Source organism: Macaca mulatta, chromosome 13, assembly GCF_049350105.2.
Source record: "Macaca mulatta isolate MMU2019108-1 chromosome 13, T2T-MMU8v2.0, whole genome shotgun sequence".
Classification (NCBI taxonomy): domain Eukaryota; kingdom Metazoa; phylum Chordata; class Mammalia; order Primates; family Cercopithecidae; genus Macaca; species Macaca mulatta.
In genome coordinates, this window is record NC_133418.1 from 42,678,922 (window position 1) to 42,705,173 (window position 26,252).

The 26,252-nt window shown below is 36.2% G+C and overlaps 1 long non-coding RNA gene and 1 pseudogene across 2 annotated transcripts in view; one reads left to right on the forward strand and one right to left on the reverse strand.

The window, feature by feature from the left end:
• The window catches only part of LOC144333945 (uncharacterized), a 404,247-nt gene that overhangs the window by 21,282 nt on the left and 356,713 nt on the right, over positions 1 to 26,252 (reverse strand). Inside the window, exon 2 of one of the 2 annotated variants that reach the window (XR_013403090.1) lies at positions 6,942 to 7,063. The exons of the other annotated variant lie outside the window; for it this stretch is intronic. This is a non-coding gene — a long non-coding RNA (uncharacterized LOC144333945). The remainder of the gene's footprint in view (positions 1 to 6,941; positions 7,064 to 26,252) is intronic. 2 annotated transcript variants of the gene reach the window in all.
• Positions 9,783 to 24,890, forward strand: LOC717120 (nocturnin pseudogene; annotated as a pseudogene).

A 26,252-nucleotide genomic window follows, 5' to 3' on the forward strand; every position in this document is an offset into this window, starting at 1 on the left:
TCTTCTGGCCTGTAAGATTACAGATGAAAAATCTTCTGATAATACAATGAAGTTTCCTTTGTACATAGTTATTCAGTTTTCTCTTGCTGCTTTCAAAACTCTCCCTTCATCTTTAAATTTTGACAATTCAATTTTGACATGTCCTGGTTTGGGTCATTTCCATTATTTATTTGAATGTGTTTCTGTCTTTCTCTTCTTCTCCTCCTGAAAACAAATATGTGTATATTGTTTCACTTGATGATGTCTCATATATCTCTAAAGCTATCTCCACTCACCATTCCTTTTTTTCTTCTGCTGATTCAGATTAGAAGATTTTCGTGTATCTGTCTTCTAATTCACTGACTTTTCTTCTTGATTTCTCTGCTGTTGAAACCCTCTACTGAATTTTCTAGTTGTTATAGTTTTTTTCAGTTCTATGATACCTGACTGGTATTTTTTGTACTTTATATCTTATTGTTGAAATTAATGGGATTTATTCCTTGCATTGCTCTGCTGTCTTCGGAAGTCATCTTTGTTAAAGTAAACTAAATATGGCCTGAGAAGGACTTTGTACTTCTATATTTGAGTCCCTGTGGATAAACTGTAACCTAGCTTAACAGACATAATTGAAAACCTAGAGTATGGGCCTATAACAATAACTGAGTCTTGGCTAATCCCAGCAGCAATACTTCAACCACTCAAAGACTGCTAAGTGTTCAAACTGTGTTCAGTAAGGCAATGCCAACCTATAATCAATCCAGCTGTTTCTGTACTTCACTGCTGATTTCTGTACATTATTTCCTGTCTTTTTGTCTATAAATCTTCTACCACATGGCTGCCCTGGAGTCTCTCTGAAGCTGCTGTGATTCTGGGGGTTGCCCTATTTGTGAATCATTCATTGCTCAAACTCCTTTAAACTTAATTTGGCTGAAGTTTTTCTTTTATCTTTATGAGCTTTATTTTGAGTTCCCTGTTGGGTAGCTTCATTCTACTAAGACTGTTTTTTTAGATATTTATTTTTTATTTTATTTTGAATATATTTCCATGTTTTTCTTTTTCTTGATTTTTCCATGTTGGTTTCTGCACATTATATAAGAAATACGTCTCTCCTAGTCTTTTCAGATTGTAGTTGTGTAGGAGAATGATATCAGCAATCTATCTGGCCAGACATTTTAAGGTGCCTCTTCTAATATTTGTGTTTATATGAATTGCTTTTTCTGTTTTTGGTAGTCCTCAGAAGATTACGATGTGCGATGTCCCATCAGCACCCAAAGATTGATAAAGTTTTCCTAGTTCCTTCTATCTTCATGGTGACGCTAAACACAGGTGTTTGTCTCTCACTTTGTACTAAGCTGGGGAAAAAACACGGGGAAGATCCGCATTCATATTCATATTGTACCATCTGACCTTGCGGAGACAGCTACTGGAAGTTGTTTTATTGTACGTCCAACCTTTAGTTTTCTGTGGTCTAAGAAGACTCAGGAAGACAAAGTCCTGTAGACTCCCAGAGCTAGATCATTAAGCAAACAGTGGAATCTAAAGTTGTTGTGGCCTTGGTGCATGCATAAAGTGTTTCCAGGTAGAATGGCTAGACATGGATTTATCACAGTGGTGAGCCAGAGAAAAGGCTTAGCAAGTGCTGAGCTCCAGCTCAGGCAGCTAGAGGGTTACTGTTGTGTCCCTGCATAGCTCCCTGAAGCAAGTTAGAAGCCAGGCCATCAAATAGCCACTGGAAGATTGTATTATAAACCCCTGCTGGAAAGAAACAGGAAGTTGTTTTCAAGCCCTGTTTCTGCATTGCTTTTAGGGGACAAGGCTCTTAAAATTGTTTGCATGCCCATAAAAAACTGTCACTTTTTTCTCTGTAGTCTGGAGAGACTCAGATATGCCTATATTTCCTCTGCTCTTGAATTTGGTGAATTAAGAGCCACACTATAGTTAGAGTGCTATATGTGTTGTCCAAACCCTCGTCTCCACAGAGAGAAGCTGGCTGTTTGGGATTCCCTACTGATTTTATTTCACATACTGGGGTCCCTGGTCCATGCCTGAGTGTACCTCAGCATTTTTTGCTGGTTCGATACAAATGTTTTCTTAGTTGATAAGAAGAAGCCTCTTAAATCATTTCTGACTTTCTTTTAGACTGAATTAATCTGTGAATAAATATTTATTCAGACTGCCTACTGGTAGAGAGAGTCAGGAGCCTTCTATTCTGCCATGTTGCCGATATCATCTCAAACCTTCTACATTATTAATGTCCACAAAAAAAACCTATGAGATGAAGATTGTTTTTCCTATTTGATACAAAAAATTTGTGACTAAGGAATGTCAAGTCAGTTTCCACAGGTTACACATCTAATAGGTGATGGAGTGTATTAGTTAGTGCTCACATTGCTAAAAAGAGATACTCGAGATTGAGTAATTTATAAAGAAAAGAGGTTTACTTGGCTCATAATTCTGCAGGTTATATAGGATGTATGGCTTGGGGCATTTGCTTAGCTTCTGGGGCAGCCTCAGGAAACCTACAATCATGGTGGAGGGTGAAGAGGGAGCAGGCATCTCATTGATTAGGTTGTCATAGCTTCAAAATGTTCAGAGTCTATGTGGTACCAATGACACTAAGACTAACACTGGAATATATTTGGCATCCATTTTCTCTGATCACGACTCTTCTCCCTCAGTCCTACTTGTCAAACTTCTTTATCCCTGCATTGTAAATCTACTAAAGTACGGTAGGAGCAAGAGAGAGAGAACAAGTTGCAACATACTTTTAGGCAGCCAGATCTCATGAGAAGGCACTCACTATCATAAAGACAGCACCAAGCAGATGGTGCTAAACCACTACGAGAAATTCACCCCATAATCCAATCACCTGCCACCAGGCCCCACCTCCAATACTGAGGATTACGGTTCAATATGAGATTTGGGTGGGGATACATAACTGTACTATATCATAGAACTTAGTTTATCGACTTTTGACAAACTCCTTATTGTATATGTTACAAAATGTCATTTGACTTCATACCTATTTAAGAATTCTGAAGAGTTTCTAAGGTTTATACTTTTTTTCTTATACAGTAACATACTTTAGTAGATTTACAATGCAGGGATAAAGAATTTTGACAAGTAGGACTGAGGGAGAAGAGTGGTGATCAGAGAAAATGGATGCCAAATATATTCCAGTGTTAGTGTCATTGGTACCACATAGACTCTGAACATTTTGAAGCTATGACAACCTAATCAATAAACTAATGATTGAATCACTTCATTACTTAATATTACATATGGTAATTTATAACTCATATGCCAACACTTCACAGTTTTCATAAAACATTTACAGAGTGATTTCCATAAGCATATGGTTTTCTGTGATACTAGTTGATGACCCTCCATGATGGCACCAATCTCAGGCTTTTGCATTAGGTTGACTGAGCAGCCTGACTTTTTAGTGGTTATAGTACCTTTTTTTTACGTTCATCAGATAATCAAATTCCCTAAGAAATAATATCAAGTAGGATTATTCATGATCTATGTTCTGCTTTGGACCAACAGAGTATCTTAGAATCAGATTGTCTGGTTCGAAAAAGACAGCTCAATGATTTTCACAACTTTATGGTCACCATCTTTCTGATGAGATGGACAGATATACAGGAAATGCTAGGATAGACACATTAGGAAATTTCTGGTTATAAAAGCAACTCCTGCTATTAAGTGCTTGGTTTTCCTTTCTGTTCTGACAATTGTGGGCTGTGTGTGAGGAGAAACATACATTGCCTTCACTTCCACCTTCATACTCTGAAACTAGATACATATTCTCTTTACTCCCGGAAGAGAAAAACTCAAATTGTTTTTTATCATTCTCTATGATTAAAAACAAAGAGGGAAGAAGAGAAGGAGGGAGGAAAGAAGGTAGGAAGGAAGAAAAATGACAAAATACCCTATGTATTTCACATCCAAACTAACTTATGTCTGGCATACTGATTTAGGCAAGAGTCACCTTCTATGCTGAATTGGAAGGAATTGCTAATTATCATGTCTTTTGGCACATAAATCAGGAAGCCCCTGAGAAATCCAAAATCATTACCTGACTACATATGTAGCTGTAATTAATGACTGTTTGTAAAAGACTTTGAAGATGAAAAGCACTTTAATTGAAGTAACCCTCAATCATACAGAGACAGAAAACCTAAGTAAATGAAAATATTAGAACATGAATGGATTACTTTAAAATAACAGGATTTTAAATGTGTGATTTTTTTTTTCTTGTCTTGGAATGTCAGTTAAAGTTACAAAGCTAAAATCAATATGCTAAGTATTCTAAATAGAGCTACAAACATATCCTATGGGACATAGGAAGAAAAGCTGCATTTGGTTTGACTGTCATCTCTCCTGACATACCTCAAGCCTACGTAAAAAAAGAAAAGCTACTTTGAAAGGAATTTGTAGGACTAAATTTCCTTTTGGATTTTCTTGTGTCCCAAGAGAAGGAGGGGTGTGCTCTGTTCTTCTCAAATTGAAGAAAGTTGAGCAGTTCTCTTAGCAACATCTAAGACATGGGGTGCTTGCAAAATTAAAAAGATGGGCATTTTACTCAATGGATGGAAAAAAGAGATCTTTCTGTGGTCATTAGGAATAAAACAGGGACAAATTGGCAAAAGTTATATATATATATAAATCATTATTTTATTTTCCCTTGGGACATAGGGGATTTCGTGACAATAGAAATTTTGACCTACTTCCCCTATGAGTTTCTGATATCAGAAGTCTGACTAGAGCAGGCAACAATGGCAGAAAGGAAAAAGAGCAACAAATACTACACAAAATATATTTTGAATCATTTATCAGAGCAAATATCCCCCAAATTAACTGACCCTAAAATGTGTTTTTCATATAACTTAACACCAAACAAACTCGATTATTTTTATTTTAGAAAGTATACTTTTTGAGATTTTACTTTAGGATATACTCATATTATTTTATAATCCATGTTATGCCTGATCAACAATTTAACCTTATTGCATTAGTCACACCCAACTGCTTAGGAATTAATTCCCAAAATTAGTATTTGCTCTATTTTTTCCTTTCCACATTATGTGTACTCATTTTTTATAAGTTTGCCAAAGGCAAAAGTAGTAATCTCTACTGTTTTTGCTTAAACAAGTGGAGGTTTATTACTAGTATGACACATTCACAATGGTAATAAACTTATAGCAGCAGACAGCGATCTTTAAAGACCTTCATGATCAGCAAGAAAACATCTTGCCACTGCACAGTGGTTGGTGCAGCCACTTCCAGAGGGCAGCCAGGAAGGCATTTCAGAGGCTGACTTTCTGGTGGACATAAAAGCCATGGGTCCACTGTTGACTCCTTATTGCTTTGTTAATGTCAGTTTGTCAGTTTTTTTAATAATGTTGGAAAGCTGGCATTCAGCCAGTAGGATAAGCACATAATACATTTCAACTCTGAAAATGGGGTGATACAATCAGATCCTGGTAGATCTGCAAACAAAATGCAAATATATGGCCTGGGCTATGGTGTTGTAGTGACTAGTGATTCTGGTTGGCAGAGAAAGGACTAGAAATTACCTTGGCATGAAATCTACACAATACCTATGCTAAAGAGAAACAAGTTTCTTGACTACAAAGGTCATTTTATTACTGTAAAGGTTAAGACAGATGTTCCTTTCTTTTATCATGACGTATCAGGTTTGTGTAAATTTATACTTGAGTATGTGTATGTAAAATCTTTGTAATAGGTTTTGAAAATTATACCTCTAAACTTTCTATGTACTGGAAGCAAGAGCTTGACCTAACTTTATCAATTATCTGCCTCTTTTAGTCAAAACTAATGTGATTTTGTAATTACTTAACGTTAATCAGTTTCTCATTGTGTTTGATGTATTTGAATATTATGAGAATAATGTGAGGTTCTGCTTTCTTGCACAGATTTCATGAGATACAATCTGGGGATGCTATTTTAAAACAGTGAAAACAGAGTAAGACCCAAAGTGACTTAGGGTCACATTTGGACTTTATTACCTACTAATTCTTACAGCATCAATTCATTCATTAATAATGAAAAAGAAATGTGATACTTTTCAGATTTGTTGTGAGAATTAGATTAAAAGATTATGCACTTACGTGTCTGTATGAGATAGTTAATCAAATATTAAATCTGTTAATATTCTTATTTTTAGATTTATTTTAAACCTAGGATAAGGCAAGATATCTTTCTTTGAAGTAAAATTTTAATGAGCTGTCTACCACCATTTTTTTTTCCTATCTGATCTGCTCTGATAGTTTAAATCAATTGTTTCAGCAAATATTTATTGAAAGTCTATGATGATGCTAAATACAGTGATGCTAGTTACTATAAACATTAAACAGATGAACTGAAAATGCATTCCAGATTTTAAAATGTCATGGCCAGGTGTAGTGGCTCACACCTGTAATTCCAACATTTCGAGAGGCAAAGGCTAGATGATCCCTTAAGACCAGGAGTTTGAGACCAGCCTGGGCTACATAGCAAGGTCCCTTCTCTACAAAGATAAACCTATGAGCTGGGCATGGTGGCACACACTTGTGGTTCTAGCTACTTGGGAGTGTGAGGTGAGAGGATCGCTTGAGCCCATGAGTTTGAGGATTCAGTGAGCTGTGATTATGCCACTGTACACCAGCCTGGGTGATAGTGGAAGACCCCATCTCTTAAAATAGTCAGAATTCAATATGAAATATAACATATTCATAAATACTTTTACTATAAACAAAAAGGGATATTAAATCAAAAAAGAACACAAAATTTAAAATGCAAAAAGAGATAAAAGTTAGAAAAGATTCTGGGGGCATGTAGGCATGAATAAAGAGGATATATGTACAGGAAAGTTTAATTACAGAGGAGGGTATATGTCTTAGTCTGTTTTTGCTGCTTTAAGACAAGGCTACAGACTGGCTAATTTACAAATCTACATAAATTTATGTCTCAAATAGTTCTGGAGGCTGGGAAGTCCAAGATCAAGGTGTCAGCAGTTTTGTTGTCTGGCGAGGTTTCAGTGTCTGCGTACAAGGTAGTTTCTTGAACCCTGTCTTTCCTGAAGGAGAAAAACACTGTGCCCTTAACATGGCAGAAGGGAGGAGGGCAGAAAAGGATGAAATTTCCATCAAGGTGTTTTATAAGGGAACATAATAATTCATGAGGGTGAAGCCTTCAATGCTAAATACCCTCCTAAAGTTCACACTTTCTAATGCTATTTCATTGGGGATTGAATTTCAACATGAACTTCAGAGAGGACAAAAACATTCAAATCATAGCAGCATAAGAAAGACTTAGAGGAGAGAACGCCATGAAGGTAAATAGAAAATAGCAAAATACTCATTGTTTTTTTCTCTGAAGGAGATACGTGGTAGAGTAGAAGACGATATTGAAAGATAAGGTTTGGACAAGATCATAAAGATCATGAAATGCTAATTTAAGTGGTGTTTTATACTTTTTTCCTCATAATATTAGGCATGAGGCAGTCTGTCTCCAAGATGGTCTTTAATTCTCCTCCCTGCTCTTACTCACTCTTTTGTGTAGTCCTGTTCTACACTGAATTAGGGATAGCCTTGTGTGATATACAGTGGAATGACACAATGTGACTTCTGAGTCTAGATCATAAAAAGCATTCTAGCTCCCTCTTTGGTATCTTGGATCACTGGCTCAGGGAAAGCCTGTAAACATGTCATGAGAATTCTTAAGAGAGCTCCATGTGAAGAGAAACTGAGGCCTTTATCCAGCATTCAGAAAGCTACACGTTTCATAAGGGAGCCACCTTGGAAGTGGATCCTCCGGCCCCAGTTGAGCCCTCATGTAAACCAAACCAAACAAAAACAAATAATCCAAGTCAGTATATTTACAACTGCTAAGACTTAACAATAATCCATTTGTGTGCTATCGTGTGTATGTATATATTTATACATATATATATACACATATTTATACATACATACACACACACACACACACACACACACCCCAATCTTAGCTCTGACATTGTATTGTGTATTTTTTTTTTTTGAGACAGAATCCCACACTGTCACCTGGGCTGGAGTGCAGTGGCACAATCTCAGCTCACTGCAACCTCCACCTCCCAGTTTTAAGTGATTCTCCTTACCTCAGCCTCCCAAGTAACTGGGATTTAAGGTGCCTGTCACCACACCCGGCTAATTTTTATGTATTTTTAGGAGAGATGGGGTTTCATTATGTTGGCCAGGTTGGTCTCAAACTCCTGATCTCATGGTCTGCCTGCCTCAGCCTCCCAAAGTGCTGAGATTACAGGTATAAGGCACGACACCAACTGTATGTTTTAATTTTAGAGAGGAAGTTGCTGGTAGAAATTGAGAATGGAATATCACATAAAATCCTTTCTAGGACAGTTTTTTTTTTCCCCATTGAGAACCAGAGAACTAAAGTGTGTGTATACATATATAATATATGTAATATATGTATTATATATTTAATATATATATAATGTGTGATATATTAAATATATATGTGTGATATATATATTCACACACACACATATTTTGTCTTAATATCTTATTCTATTTTTGATTAATTGGCACTATCTTCCTGGGAAGATGTATGGTAGAAAAGGTTGAAGCTACATTTATTTTTGGAGAAAAATAATATAAAATGCAATGATTAGCGATGGAATCAATGAGAGGGAAAAGGAAGGCTCTCCAGCCTATCATGAATTTTCTGTTACTGTCCTTAAGTTTCACCAGTGTCTTTGTGGTAACACTTAAGAATGGTAGCTTTAGAAGAGACCAGAAAAATGGTGCACTTATTATTTTACCACGGTTCTTCAGGTAGTCCAGATCCTGCTGAAGTTGGTTAGGTACAATTAAATTAACACCATATCTTGGCTGATCCTCAAGACATGTCTGGAACCCAGGAAATGCAAGAAAATGATATATGGCGAGCACTAACCTATATGACAGTACTAACCCAAGTGGGCAAGTATGCATTGTGAGACAGAGGCATTAGTGTTTCCTTCTTTTTTTTTTTTAGACGGAGTTTTGCTCTTGTTGCCCAGGCTAGAGTGCAATGGCACGATCTTGACTCACCACAACCTCCATCTCCGGGGTTTAAGCGATTCTCCTGCCTCAGCTTCCCAAGCTGCTGGGTTTCAGATGCCTGCCACCATGCCTGGTTAATATTTTGTATTTTTAGTAAAGACAGAGTTTCTCAGTGTTGGCCAGGCTGGTCTCGAACTCCTGACCTCAGGTGATCCACTAGCCTCAGCCTCCCAAAGTGCTAGGATTACAAGCATGAGCCACCGTGCCCGGCCTAGTGTTTCCTTGTATTGCCTGTGGAAATCACAGTATCATATCTATTATGTGGTCAATCTTCAACACTAGGTTTGATTGGCTCAAAACCTTGTTATTCTTACACATCCAGCATAAAGTCCTTGATATTCTTGGAACTCTAGCATGATTCCTCTGTTTCCTAAACCCTGGCTATTTTCTAGGACCCAAGTAGCCTTGAATTTTCTTAGTTCTGGGTGTCAGACTTCAGACTCAGCCTCTTGCATAAGCCTGAAAAATTTCTCTATATTTAACTTATCCAATGTGATATTTTAATTTTTAAAAACTCTTTGCTAAAGCATAAAATGTTTGATAAACATGATGCAAGGTCTTATTGAAATTCATTTGAAAGAGCCCCCTGAAAGTATAAAATAACCATATTTCTCTGACTACTTTCACACATCTAATTATGAGGTACAGGAAGATTTCTTGTGTGTAGAGCTCAATAGGAATGGTTTAAGGATGCTGGAAAACCAGTGCAGCTGTCATGGTGACACCTCTCCAGCTGTGAGGACAGAGAGAGTGGATGGGAATAGTCTTCCCTCCTTGGAGCTTTCAGATGCCTGGCAGGAACCAATCTGTGCCCAGAATCCTAGGGGCAAAGAAGAGGAAGTAGCTAGGTAGCAGTCTAATAACATTTTGCTTAAGCCATCTGGTTCTAGAATGTGATATGCAATGCTTAAGGAATATAGAGTAGGCAGGAGAAATGAGGGCTTTTAACATCAATAAGAAAAAAAAAATTCAATTTGAAAAATGTTCTAACTCACCTTTGGCTACCTTTTCTAAGCCCTCTTTAAGCCAACCCTGATTATTATTTAAAATATAATATTTTTACAGTAAACATAATATTTGATACTGGTAATCATATTAGTAACAGAAGTGGAATCGAACAAGTGATTTGAAACTAGAGGCTTGGTAATAAGGGAAGAGAGCCTTTGTATTTTGAAATAATCGTGAATATCTGTTAAAATAGTACTTCCAGGTTTTGCTGTCTTCCACCTCCTCATCACCCTTTTCCCAACACCCACCCTGGGCAGGCCCTTATGTAATCACCTTCACTTTAATCAGGCAACTCTTTATAGAATGAAATTCCTTGATGAGAAACTGCAGTTCTCTGTTTCAAAAAGCAACGGTGTAGACTGCATGTTGTTGTTAGCAGTGGTAGTGTTGCATGGCATTTCAATGGACTGTAACAAGGTTTTCCTTTTCTCCCTCCCCGCCCCTGCAAGAAAGGCTCTTGAGGGGAAAGAAGATCAAATATATCAAGTCTACAAAAGTTTCAGACATATTCTCAATGAATATATTTCCAGATTATTTTGTCCATTATTTTCATAGTTTGCCTTTGAGTATTGATGATAAACTATTACCCAAACATCAACTCACAATGATTCCCTAGCCTAGGCTTTGTGGGAGTAAACCAAAAGGATCCCAGGAACCCTTAGGTAGCTGAGTGCACTTTTGTTAACTGAAGACTTACGAATCTCGATATTATTTGGATATTTGTCCCTGCCCAAATCTCATGTGGGAGGTGGGGCCTGGTGGGAGGTGTTTGGGTTGTGGGAGCAAGTGCTGTCTTCCATAGTGAGTTATCATAAGATCTGGTCATTTAAAAGCACGTGGCACCTCCCCACCCACCCTTTCTCTCACTTGCCCTTGCATGTGATGTGCCTGTTCCCCTTTGCCTTCGACCAAAATTGTAAGCTTCCCGAGTCTCCCTAGAAGCAGAGCAGATGCCAGCACCATGCTTCCTATAAGGCCTGAAGAACCATGAGCCAATTAAACCTCTTTTCTTTGTAAATTACCCAGTCTCAGATATGTATTAATAGCAATGCAATAATGCCCTAACACAAATGTACTCCTTGTATGCAGAGGATCTAAGAGAAACGAGAGATATTCAGTAGAACTGTGTGTGTATAGGGAGATGTGAGCATATGGATGTTTGCATGGTTATTTGTGTTTGGAGAGGCAGGCAATTTTAGGAAAAATTTACGAGTGTAAATTGGGCACTGAATAATAATCCTATCATCATTAAGGTCACTGGTAGAATTTCAGGGTGGTTGCAATCTTGATGAAGTCATAGATCTTAACCTCACTCAGTTTTTTCATTAAAATGGGTGTCATGCATGTACAGTAAGTTAGAGAAGTCTTTGAGTGCTTTACAAAGTGTAAAATGCATTAATAAGGTTTTTAAAAAAATTATTATGTCTATTATCCTAAAGTATATATCCATCTTCTCTAACATTCCAAGAAAACAAAACAACACGAAAATATTTACTTTGAAAATTCTGGTGAACTTGTCTCGAACTTGTCTCTTCTCTAGCCTGTCTTTCACTTCCTGCCAGAAAATTCACTGACTTATCATAAGAAATTAACATTAACCTTACAAGATTCTGGCTTAAGACTTAAATATTTAAACTGTGTGTTGAAAATATCTCCGTAATTATGGGATAATAAAGTCTCAGAAGACAAGGATATTAACATCAGCCCCATTCTATCTTAGGAGCACTGACTCAGAAGTTGGGTTGGCTACATTTGAATCTTCTTCTTACCATTTGCTCTTGTATAATCTACTTAATATTTCCTTGCCTCAATTTTTGTCATCTGTATCTGAGAAATAAGAATTACTTTCTAGGATTCTTGAAAAAAATTTAATACATGTAACTCAATAATAGTATCTAGTAAATAGTCAATTCTCAACATTTAGATTTATTATAAATTGTTTAAGTCTGTTTTCTACAATTTGAGTCTTTTCAACCTCCTCACTTTATGATCAATAGTCATAAAAGAGTGACATCAATATGAGTTTAATCCCCATAATTCTTAAATTATTAAGGTTTGATCAATGGTGTTAATACCCTGGTTTCCAGTTATTGACTTTGGCTTTGTAAAACACATCTATCTGAAGTATCTATCCAATAGCAGATGCACCTGAAGCTTTTCTGCATTCGTTTCTTAGATTCTGCTCTCCAAAGATGGCTGTAGATTTTCTGAACTGGTTCAATGCCTTTTTTTTTTTTCCTCTGGAATTTTAGCTTCACAAATTGTAGATATGATAAATCTATAAGAAATTGATGAGGAAATTAGAGGGCAGCCAGAACTTAATATGGTGCTGAGCATGAGAGAGTCCGAGGAAAACAGGATGAATTGATTAAAAAAATAAAATGCTCCAAATAATGTTTATGAAGGCATTCAGAAGATTGTTTAATGAGCTCCAGAAAAACAATCTGAAACAGAGGAAGGAGCAAAGCGAGTCTCCAAGTGTGGTATTATATGCCAAAGAATTAGCAAAGACACCTTACCTTCACATTCCTTAGGAGCAGTCTCAGTGATTTAACATGTCACAGAGATTTTAATGACACACTACTGCAACTTTAATTAATTTTTTCATCCATATGCAAGCACTCAATTAAAGCTCTGCCTCCTCCCCATATGCTCTAAGACTTGCTAGTTACATTTCCATTTGATGCATTGGTGCAGAGGTATAATGCTAGGAGTGGTTTTATTTACAAATGAGGTCAAAAGAATATAAGATTTTTTAAGAATCTGAATTGCTTAGTAGAATGGGAAAGACACAAAACCTATTGCATCACTAGATCTCAATCAGGGATGATTGTCCTCCCCCTTCTCTGGGAATACTTGGCAATGTCTACAGACATTTTTCATTACCACAACGGTGTCAGTCCTACTAGCATTTAGTGGGTATAAGGGAGAGTATGCTGCTAACCATTCTTTGGTGCACAGAACACCCTCTCACAAGAAACTATCAGGGTCTTAGCAGTGCCAACATTACTACTACCCTGTAATAAGTAGTTATTCATGAAGCATTTGCTTTGGACCCAGTAAGCCCCATTATTTCTAACTATATATAAATAATAACTGTCTCTTTTAAAATTTATTTCACTGGAAATTAAATGATCTAGTTGAGTTCAACTCTATAATAGGCAAGGCAGGAGGTAGAGTGGGATAGAAGGAAGGCTTAGGAGTCTGTTTCTATCTGTCAAATAGATGGCATATATTAGAAATGAGAAATGGGGAAAAGAAAACATTTTCTTATGATTTGATAATGAACTGAACATTTTGAAAATAATCGTAAGGAAGACAGAAATTCATGCTGAGGATAGCACCTTTGCCTGCAATTATAACCAAAAGATTTAAGAAGGAATTGAAATTTTGCTTAGTAGGTTTCTTAAAAATACTGTTATTTAGTAGTCTTCTGGCACTTAAGTTTTTCTTTTTTAAGAACTTAGGTGACATAAGCCTTCTAGAAATATAGTCAGGGTAAGGAGTTTCAGGTAGAGATTCAACAAGAAGGGCTCCTGTTTCTTCCTTACTATTGTCTTTGCTCTCAGCATCTCTATGAATGAAAAGTTGGTGAATAAAATCTGACAGCAGATATAAAAACTTTCTATGAAGACAGATAAGATTTAACAAAGACAGATATATGCTTGAAGAAAACTCTTGAAAATATTAGATCAGGAGTTTTTTCAGATATCTGAAAAAATACATTTAGGCAAATACAAAGAAAACACTTTTTTTGTCCCTATTTACTAGAAAGACAAGCAGAAAAAAGAATTCAAAAGTCTGTGACTTAAAAATTAGTTTATATAAGATGCTGCAAAGCTTGAATCATGCCCAGCCTCTCTTTTATCTTCAATGGCACAGAATGCAGATGATATAGACTCCCCACAAGTAAAAAGTCTCTTCTAGGGAAAATAAGAAATTAAGGATAAACACTTACCCAAATACCCTCCATTTTTTTTTTTTAATCAAACGGGGATAGATCTTCCCCTGTATAGGAGGAGGTCATCAATTTTAGAGACTAGTTCCACCTTAATGAGTTAATATCTCCAATTTCACCCACTGCTCTTCCTGAATCTTCTGGGAATCATGGGTTAGCAGTTTGGTTTGAGGGCTAAAAAGTTCCAAAAGACTAATAAAATAACTTGTATGAGTAAATTATTTAAGTTAACTCTAAGATCTCACTTTATATTAGGTTATCTTCCCATCTTTACTCATTTTTTATCCATCTTGTCTAAGTTAATGTATATTATGTAATCTTATATACATTAAGTGGCAGAAATAATCCCAAGCTACCATGTCAATTATAGAGATATGCCCTTTAGTTGTGCATGGACCTTCTAATTTTATCAAAATCAAAGGAGAAATTATGTAAAATTTATAAATGTAAAAAATATCAAATTTATCTTGGAAGGTGAAATCTAAAGTACAAAAAGTTCAATATTTATTATATTACATATTAATCAATATAGTCTAGTATAGTCTAGTCTTACTCAGATACTCAGAGTTAAAGTTCCTTCAAGTTGTTTTTCCATTTCAGCACCGGTCAAGTTGAATAAATCACATATTCCATGCTGTTTAAAAAGTCTAAATATTTAAAGGCATACAAGATTAACACATTATTGGCCCTAAATTTCAACTGATAGACCTTAGAGTAGTTACCCTAAGGAAAATGACTTTCTTTGAAGCCAATATTTAGTCTAATCCAATTTGTGCTTTTCATTCCTGAAGAACATAGACTCCATAATACAAGAGTAGACTAAGAAATACTTTGTTTACATTTTCCAGTACATGTACCTATGCCAGTTTTCCAGAGCTTATGGCCTGTAAAATTTTAATAAATTAAGACAAACCACTTATTAAGAAGTTAATAATTGCATTGAGAATGAAAGGTACCTATAGGGTATCACTTCCTGGGGTGATTAATGGTGATATTTAATATCTATTTTTGTTTCTCTTTTCTGGATACATATTGAGATTACACTTTCTAGCACTCTTGTGATAGTGTAGCTCCATAAGACTGGTCATGGTTAATAATTTGTGAGCAGGAGTAATGTGTGTCACTTATGGGACCTTTATTTTTCAGTATAAAATCACCCAGAGCTCTATTTTTTTCTGCAAGTCTCTTGGTAATACTCCAGATAGCAGGTTGCTCCATCAGCCTGAGTCCCAGAGTAAAGAAGTAAAAAAGGAAACTGATTTTTGAGGCTGGAATAATGCTCTCTATGTTTTGAAGGGGCAAAGCATTTGTCAAAACTATTGTTTGTGTTTATTTGGGAAGCAGATAAGGTACTGTAGTGGACAAATTTCTAGCCCCCTAAAGCTGTCAGGGTTCAAATCCTCAGAACCTGCAAATATGTTACCTTGCAGGGTAAAAGACTGTGGATGTGATGAAGTCAAGTTTCTGGAGATGGGGAGATTATCCTGGATTGTCCAGGTAGTCCCAATGCAATCAGAAAGGGATTTATAGAAAGAAAATGGGGGTTAAAATCGGAAGGGAAATATGAAAAATGCAGAAGTTGACATGATCCTTTATGAAAATGGAAGAAGGGGGTACAAGCCTAGGAATGTAGGTAACCTGTAGAAACTAGAAAAAAACAAGAAAACAGATTCTCTCCTGGAACCTCCAGTAAAAATGAAGCACTGATTTTAGTCCTGTAAGAACCACATAGAACTTCTAATCTCCAGAAATGTAAGATAGTATATTTGTGTCATCTAGCTGATTTGTTCTTCCTTGACAAGATTCTAAGCGTGATGAAATGTCACGAAAGATATGGATCCAGAAAGTACTTTCCAGGAAAGCAGATAGAAATGAGAGAGTATTGAAGCCCATAGATAAGCAAGTTTCTTTATTAAAGATTATAGTAAAAGCAGCTGGGATAATTAAGAGGCCAAGAAGGAGATGAATAAACTACCTTTGTGAGGCAACCACCAATGCCACCAAGATATTCTGTGTCTTAAGGAGTAAATATATTTTTTAATCAAACCAAATCTTATTTTTATGGTTACTAGAGGACAAACATTAGTGTTAGAAGCTCTTTGATCATCTTTTGATAGTCTTTCAACTCACTTTTTGGTAGAGGAATATTACAGTATGATGTGCCAAGCCAGTAAAGCACACAACTGACCCTGTCTAGTGTTTTGAGTAAGATGCAATAACCCACCACAGTGATGCTGGTACCAGTAACATAGTACATGTGTGTAGATGCATTCACCAGTGTATATAATTGCCTGGCTCACTGTAGGTTCTCAATACATTTTGGGGGACCACATGTATAACTTGTTTGACTAGAGAAGTGTGCACAGTCTCTCAGGCTGCGTATTTTCTTTCCTGCCAGATTGTTTCCAATTGCAGTTATAAGGCTACATTAAAAAAAAAAAAAGTGAGATAGATTTGGCTCTATCACATTTCTTTGCTATGTTGTTTAGTTGCTGGTTCTTTTTGCTTACCATACATTGAGAACAGAATTCAAATTGTTGACTGTGCAAGATAAGCTCCTTTGTGAATATAATTTTTAGTTTTGCTTCATTAGGAGTGGGCGATTTTATTTTCAGTGAGCGTGATACAGGGTTTTGATGCCATAACGATGCCTTCAGTTTCCAGTACTGTTAGGGATTATTCTCTAGGGTACAAGTACCATAGGCAGACATCACCTTTGCCAAAGGTTTTTTCTTATTTTAAGTTTCAAGGTACATGTGCAGGTTTGTTACATAGGTAAACGTGTGCCATGGCGATTTTTAATGATAGGTTGGCCACTCTTAGTTGTTGGAAGGATTATTTGTCATGGTGCAGACACGAGTTAGGGTAGACCAAATATTTTAATGGAGATGATCATACTTTTCATGTATGGGAATTGTTCAGTTGTAGCCAAAATCCAGTGTAATTCTGTAGTCTGTTTTCAAAATCATGTGTCCCCTATCAGCATTTTGAGTTTTAAAAGAAAAAGATGCTGCCTGGGATACAGTAACTTGAAAAAAATCAAAACCTTTGGATATCTCTAATACTTTCAGATTTGGGGGATTTGCTACACAAAGCATGAGCCATGGAGGGACATCACTACATAGGAGCTTGTTAGATATATAGAAACATATTTAAATCCTACACTGTGTTAGTGTGTTGTTGAATCACTATAAAGAAACACCTGAGACTGGGTAATTTATAAAGAAAAGAGTTTGGTTGGCTCATGGTTCTGCAGGCTGTACAGGAAGCAAGGCACCATCACCTGCTTCTGGTTGGCAAGATTTCATTTCTGGCAGAAAGTGAATGGGTGCAGGTGAGTCACATGGCAAAAGCCAGACCAAGGGGGAGGGCGGAGGTGCTATATTATTTTAAACAATGAGATCTCATGTGAACTAACTCAGCAAGAACTCTTATCACCAAGGGGATGGTGTTATGTTCCAATGACCTCCGATCAGGCCCCACTTCTAGCATTTGGAATCACATTTCAACATGAGATTTGGAGGACACAAATATCTAAACCATATCACACACCAAACTTACATACTCAGAATCTGTATTTTAACCAAATCTCCAAGTGATTAATATGTACATTAAACTTTGTTAACCATTGTTTTATATTTCTCATTCTAAGCAGTGACATTACTAATGAACATTGTATAAATTCACTCAACCATACAAAACCAGATGCTAGAAAACTAGGTACTTTTATTCCAAGATTCAAGGCTGATTTTCTAAATGCTGGCTTGGAGGTGCTACTCTCAGACCAGAGGACAGTACGGTCCTGAAGAAGCATTATGACTGAATGTAGAGTGGGATTTCTGGCACTAATTGCTAAAGAGAATCACCAGGTATGAGAGGTTGTCACAGACAAACTTAAAAAGCCATTTTCTTAAACTCCTTGTTTCGGACTACAGTCAATTTAGTTACTTGCCCGAGGCATCAAATTAAAAGGAGGTATGGAAAACTGAGATCGAGATAAATAATATTTTAATATAGTACCTTGTCCTCACTTGAATCACCCTAATCTTGGCCCTGACTGAGATGCTGACATGTCTAAAATCTCATTTGTGGAAAGATCTAAAGATAAAACTTCCACAAATGTGGACATTCTCACTGACCTATACATTGGTGTTATTATTTAAAAAAAAAAAAATAAGTACAATAATAAAAATAAACTCTGCTGCCAAAATTTTCCATTTTTTGCTAGTGAAAATCTAATAAACATTCTCCACATAATGCATTTGAATCTTTATGGAATAGTAGACACTGCATTTAAAAATGTATTTGATGATTTAGCGAAGAAACCCTTTTAGACACCAGGTTTACTGCACTGTTACATTTTTACTATAAGAAGTAAATCTTCCTTTAAAAATTTTTCCTAAAGACCTTTGTTCTTGTTTTAATTTTCTAGAGTAGAAATATAGGTGAAATCAAGCCTGAGTGTTTCTAGAAATCTAAGAAAGCAGTATTTCGAAGTGAAATATAGGGTACAGTTTACTGCTATATGGTTGAGTTGTGAGTCCCCAGCTACTAGAGCCAAAGGACTTTGATAAAACAGGTGATTGTCAAGAAGAGGCTTTCACCAGCAGTGAGCATACCATAAATAACCACACACATGAGAGGTAGAAGCAGCAAATACTATTGCTGTATGTCTTGGTCAACGATAGATCCAGGAGAATTTGTGAAGTTTTGTGGAACAATCAATGCTATGATGTCAATGTAGAAGTCAATGTACACTATGCTTAATTCAACTGCTATCTGAAGTAGATCCTGGGATGCTGAGTATATTATTCTATTTTCATGCTGCTGAAAAAGACACACCCAAATCTGGGAACAAAAAGAGGTCTAACTGGACTTACAGTTCCACATGGCTGGGGAGGCCTCAGAATCATGGTGGGAGGCAAAAGACACTTCTTACTTGGCAGCGGCAAGAGAAAATGAGCAGGAAGCAAAAGTGGCTTAAACCCCTGAAAAAACCCATCATCTCATCAGACATATTTACTATCATGAGAGTACCACAGGAAAAACCAGCCCCCATGATTCAGTTACCTTCTCCTGGGTCACTCCTACAACATGTGGGAATTCTGGGAGATAAAATTCAAGTTGAGATTTGAATGGGGACACAGCCAACCATATTAGTGAGGCAAAATTTTAGTGAGCTACATATATTGACATATTTATCCTTATTTCCAGAAGGCATACGTTTTTCATCAGTAGGCATGATGCGGCTCAGAATGTGGACTGATTTAACATCACTGCATATATAGTCTTCTGGATTGACTGATATGTAATTCTTATTAGACCCCCCCATTTTTCAATGACCCACCCTTTCTTCATGGACAAAATCTTGCCTTTTGTCTGGTATACTGACACTTCACTATCAGGTCTTAAAACATCTTTCCAACTTTATCTTCTATTAATTCTCAGTCTAAAATCTTCATACACATTAATCAACTCATTGACTCTGCAGAATCTGATGTTTGTGTTTTCATAACAAAATTGCTCTTTCACTATATTCTATACTTATTTCTGAAATCCTGGTCTGACCAAGGCTTTTCCTCTTCCAGCTACAATTTTCTTACCATCCAAATACAAGGTGGTCTCATTCTCCTTTCATTTCTTATATATGAACATTTACATAAGTAGTAAGAATTTATTACCTTTTCAATAATGACATATTTTACTGTAATTTTGCTTTTTTCCTCCAATAAATGTGCTGTATGCTTTCTCAGCTGACATGGAACACTTTCAAAGTTAGTCACATAGTCATCTTTCTTTCTTTATAATCTCCAAAATACATTTTGAGCTACAGCAGCACTAGGCTTTTCTCAGATCTTCAGCTCATAGAAATAAACCTCTATCCACATAATTTACCATTAATTAGATCCATCCATCGAATTTACTCATTTTCCATTCCCTTGCTATAAACCCACAAAAACTGAAGTCCTTCCTGATGCCTTTCTCCTCCTTACATTCTACGTAGAATTTAGGTTTAGAATGTATTAGATATTTCACTAAATATCTTCAAATGTCTTTCTTTCTATCCCCATTATCAGTATACTTAACCAACCACTATCACTGTTTCCAGGGACTATTCTAATGGCTTAGAAACCAGTATTTTCCCAACCCATTATGCACACTATAGACAAAACGGTCATTTGAAAAACTTTGTTTAGATACAAAAATATCATTTGTTTGTATCTTCTCTGATTTTTTTGAGCAATGTTTTGTAATTCTCATTATAGAGATCTTTCACCTCCCTGTATTCCTTGGAAGAATCAATATCATTAAAATGGCTATTTTGCCCAAAGAAATGTACAGATTCAACACTATGCCTTTCAAACTATCAATGATATTTTTCACAGAACTTGAAAAATTTTAAAATTTATATGGAAACAAACAAACAAACAAAAAACAAAACAAAACAAAAAGAGCCTGAATAGCCAAGGCAATCCTAAGCAAAAAGAACAAAGCTGTAGGAATCACATTACCCAACTTTATACTACGAGGCTACAGTGACCAAAACAGCATGATATTGGTACAAAAACAGATACATAGACCAATGGAACAGAATAGAGAGCTCAGAAATAAAGCCACACATCTACAACAATCTGATCTTTGCCAAAGCTGCTAAAAACAAGCAATGGAGTAAAGACTCCTTATTCAATAAATGGTACTGAGACAACTGCCTAGCTATACGCAGAAGATTGAAGCTGGACTCTTTCCTTACACAATATGCAAAAATCAACTCAAGATGGATTAAAGACTTACATGCGAAACCCAAAACTATAAAAACCCTGGAAGACAGCCTAGGCAATACCATCCTGGATATAGGAATGGGCAATCACAACAAAAGCAAAATTGACAAATGGAATCTAATTAAACTTGATAATTTCTTTTGCTGGGCAGCTCTTAACAGTAAACAGACAACCTGTAGAATGGGAAAAATTACTAAGAAACAATGCATCTGAGAAAGGTCTAATATTCAGCATCTATAGGGAACTTAAATTTACAGGAGAAAAACAAAAGTGGGCAAAGGATATGAACAGATACTTCTCAAAAAAGTTCAATATCACAGATCATTAGAGAATTAGAAATCAAAACCACAATCAGTTACCACCTCACACCAGTCAGAATGACCATTAAAAAAAGAAACCCATATCCACTGTTGGTGGGAGTGTAAATTAGTTCCACCATTTGTGGAAAGCAGTAGGGTAATTTCTTAAAGAGCTATAAGCAGGACTACCATTTGACCCAGCAATCCCATTACTGGGTATATACCCAAAGGAACATAAGCCATTCTACCATAAAGACACATGCACGCAAATGTTCACTGCAGCACTGTTTACAATAGCAAAGAGATGGAATGAACCTAAATGTCCATCAATGACAAATTGGATAAAGAAAATGTGGTTCATATATCCCATGAAGTATTATGCAATCATAAAAAAGAACAAGATCGTGTCTTTGCAGGAATGCAAATTGAGCTGGAGACTATCATCCCTAGCAAACTAACACAGGAACAGGAAACTAGATACTACATATTATGACTTACAAGTGGAAGCTAAATAAGAACTTACAAACACAAGGAAACAGACACTGGGGTCTACTTGCAGTAGGAGGGTGGGAAGAGGGAGAGGAACAGAACAGATAACTATTGAGTACTGGGCTTAATACTTGGGTGATGTGATAACATGTACAACAGACCTTCACATGTACCAACAAACCTAAAATATTAAACTTATCAGAGCAACTAAATACATAAAGCAAATATTAACAGAACTGAAGGGAACAATAAATAGCAATACAATAATAGTAGAGAACTTCAATACTCCCACTTTAAACAGTGGATAGATTATTCAGGGAGAAAATCAGTAAAGGAACAGCAGATTTAAACAGTCTAGACCAAATGGACCTTCTGGATATATACAGAATGTTCTCTTCAACAGCAGCAGAATACACATTCTTTTCAAGTGCACACGGTGAAAAACTGAAAGGAAAAACAAAAAAATATATATATCTCTAAATAATAATAAAAAAAAAACTACAAAATCAAAGTGCACACAGAACGTACTCCAGGATACATCATATGTGAGGTCAATAAACAAGTCTTAACACATTTAAGAAAATTAAAATAATATTGAAAATAGTTTCTGACCACAATGGTATTAAACTAGAAATTAGTAAGAGGAAAATTGGAAAATTCTCAAATAGGTGGAAATTAAATGATACACTTCTGAACAACCAGAGGGTCAAATAAGAAATTAAGAAAAATAAAATGTTAAGACATATAAAAATATGACATATCAAAATGTATTGGATGCAGCAAAAGCAGCTCTGAGAGAAGTATATAGTAACAAATGCCTAAATTAAGAAAAAAGAATGATCTCAAGCAACCTAACTTTATACAATAAAAAACTAGAGAAGAAAACAAATTAAGCAAAATTCAGAAGAATAAACACAATAATAAAGATCAGAGCAGAAATTAAAAAAAAAAAAAAAAAACAGACTAGAAAAACAATAGAAAACATCAAGGAAACTAAGGCCTTTTTTTTTTTTGAAAAGATACAATTGATAAACTTTTAGTTAGACTAAGAAAAGACTAAAAATTATAAATGAAAGACTTTACAATTGACAGAACCGAAATGCCAGAGATCATAAGACACAAGGAACAATTATATATCAACCAATTGACCAAGAAGAAACGAATACATTCATATTAATAGAAACATGCAACTTACTAAGTCAAAATTACAAATAGTCAATGTGAATGAAACAATAGTAAGGAGATTGAATCAAAAAGTAAAAACTTCACAACAAAGAAAAGCCCAGGACTTGATGACTTCACTGGCAAATTACACATTTAAAGAATAATTAGGGCGGTCTCAGCAGCCTCTGGCGCCGCGAGGTCGTGTTCTCCAACAGCGTGTTCCATGGGAACCAGTACAAGCAGACTCTATAGTGCTCTCACCAAGACACTGAACAGCAGCGCTGCCTCCCAGCCCCCAGAGTATTTGGTGTCACCTGACCCAGAACATGGAGCCCACTGATCCTAAAGAGCTTCTTGAGGAATGCAGGGCCATCCTGCACACCCGACCTCCCCGGTTCCAGAGGGATTTTATGGATCTGAGGACAGATTGCCCTGGTACCCACCCGCCCGCCTATCAGGTTTATGCAGTGGAACATCCTCGCCCAAGCTCTTGGAGAAGGCAAAGACAACTTTGTACAATGCCCTGTTGAAGCACTCAAATGGGAAGAAAGGAAATGTCTCATCCTAGAAGAAATCCTGGCCTACCAGCCTGATATATTGTGCCTCCAAGAGGTGAACCACTATTTTGACACCTTCCAACCACTCCTCAGTAGACTAGGCTATGGAGGCACGTTTTCCCGAAACCCTGGTCACCTTGTCTAGATGTAGAACACAACAATGGACCAGATGGCTGTGCCTTATTTTTTCTTCAAAACCGATTCAAGCTAGACAACAGTGCCACTATTAGGCTAACAGCCATGACATTGAAAACCAACCAGGTGGCCATTGCACAGACCCTGGAGTGCAAGGAGTCAGGCCGACAGTTCTGCATCGCTGTTACCCATCTAAAAGCACTGGCTGGGAGCGGTTTCGATCAGCTCAACGCTGTGACTTCCTTCAGAACCTGTAAAACATCACCCAAGGAGACAAGATTCCCCTTATTGTGTGTGGGGACTTCAACACAGAGCCAACAGAAGAGGTCTACAAACACTTTGCTTCCTCCAGCCTCAACCTGAACAGTGCCTACAAGCTGCTGAGTGCTGATGGGCAGTCAGAACCCCCATACACTACCTGGAAGATCCGGACCTCAGGGGAGTGCAGGCACACCCTGGATTACATCTGGTATTCTAAACATGCTCTAAATGTAAGGCCAGCTCTCAATCTGCTCACTGAAGAACAGATTGGACCCAACAGGCTACCTTCCTTCAATTATCCTTCAGACCACCTGTCTCTAGTGTGTGACTTCAGCTTTACTGAGGAACCTGATGGACTTTTCTAAATACTTGCTTTTGTCTTTTTAATCACAAGAGTCTTAACGGGATGTTTCAGGAAACAAATAGCATATGACAATGCCAGAGGAAGGATAGAAACATGGGAAGTTTCTATCATTTCATTTTCTATTTCCAGCATGCCCTTGGAAAATACACCCTTTAGTTCACAGATCTTTTCAATTAAAACCTATAGCAAAAAAAGGTATTTGCACTCCAAAAAAAAAAAAAAAAAAAAAAAAAAGAATAGCACCAATTCTTCTCAAACTTCTCAAAAAGACTGAAAAAGAGGGAAAATTCCCAATTATTTTTACAAGGTCAATGTTTCCCTGATACCAAAGTCCAACAAGGACACCACAAGAAAATTGAATTACAGGCCAATATCCCTGGATCATAGATGCAAAAAATCCTCAAAAAAATACTAGCAAATTGAATTCAGCCACACATAAAGAGAATTGTACAATATAATCAAGTGGGATTTATGCCTAGAAGACAAGGATGATTCAATACATGTCAATCAAATATGATATACCACATTAATAAAATGAAAAAGATAATATTTTAAGATTAAATTAAAAATAATTTCCTTAATCTATTAAGATTATCTTAATGGAAACAGAAAAAGCATTTGGCAAAATTCAACATTTTTTCAGGATTTTAAAAAACTTGCAACAAATTAGATACAGATGGAATGTAGCTCAACCTAATGAAAGTCATGTATGAAAACCCCACAGCTAACATCATACTCAACAACTAAAAGCCAAAGTCTTTTTTAAGATCAGGAATAAGGCAAGGATGCCCACTCTTACCATATTTATTCAATATAGTACTTGAAATACAAGTCAGAACAATGAGGCAAGAAAGAAATAAAAGGCATCTAAATTATAAATAAATAAAATTTTCTGTTTGCAGATGACATAATTTTATATACAGAAAACTTTAGATGCCACCAAAACACTATTATACTAATAAACAAATTAAGTAAATTTACAGGATACAAAATCAACTGGAAAAATTCATGCCCTTATGTACTAACAAAGAACTATCTGAAAAAGAATTTTAGAAATCCCATTTACAAAGCATCAAAAGCAATAAAACCACTTAGGAATGAATTTAAGGGGGTTAAAAAAAGCTATAAGCTGAAAATTAAAGAACTGATGACAAATATTGAAGACACAAATAAATGGAAAGGTACTCCATGTTCATGAATTGGAAGACATAATACTGTTAAAACAGCCATACTACCCAATGCAATCAGTACCTTCAGTGCAATCCCTATAAAAATTCTAATGGCATGTTTCACAGAAATAGAAAAATATTCTAAAACCTATATTGAACTATACACACATAAAACACAAATAGTCAAATCAATATTGAGAAACAAGAACATAGCGGAGAGTATCACATTACGTGTTTTCAAAATATACTGAGTTATAGTAACCAAAGCAACATAGTACTGACATAAAAACAGATATCTAGGCCACTGGAACAGAGAGCCAAGAAGTAAATAGAGTTATTGTCAATTGCTATTTGACAAAGTTGCCAAGACCTTTGAATGAAGAGTCTGTTCAATAAACGGTGTTGGGAAAACAGTGTCCATGTATAGAAGAATGACATTGGACACTTAATTGTTACACTTGAAACTGTAAAAGTAGTAGAAGACAAGGGAAAAGCTTCTTGAAATCTGTCTTGGAAATGATTTTTTGGACATGACCTCAAACGCACAGGCAACAAAAGCAAAAATGGACAATGAAATTATATCAAAGTAAATAAGTTCTGCACAGCAAACAGAGAAAAAAGCCTGTGGAATGTGAGAAAATATTTGTAAACCTGATAAGGCATTAATTTCCAAAATAACAAACTCACACCATCTCAATATCAAGAAAACCCAATTAAAAAAGGGAAAAGGACTTGAACAGGTATTTTCCAAAAGAAAACATACAAATGGCCAAGTATATGAAAAAATGTTCAACATCACTAATCAGAAAAATGCAAATTAAAACCACAATAACATGCTGCCTCATACCTATTACAATGGCTGTTATCAAAAAGATAGATGATAAAGTCTTGGCAAGGATGCCGAGAAAGGGGAACCTTTGTATGCGGTTGGTGGGAAGGTATAAATTAGTATAGCCATTGTAAATAGCATTGATGTT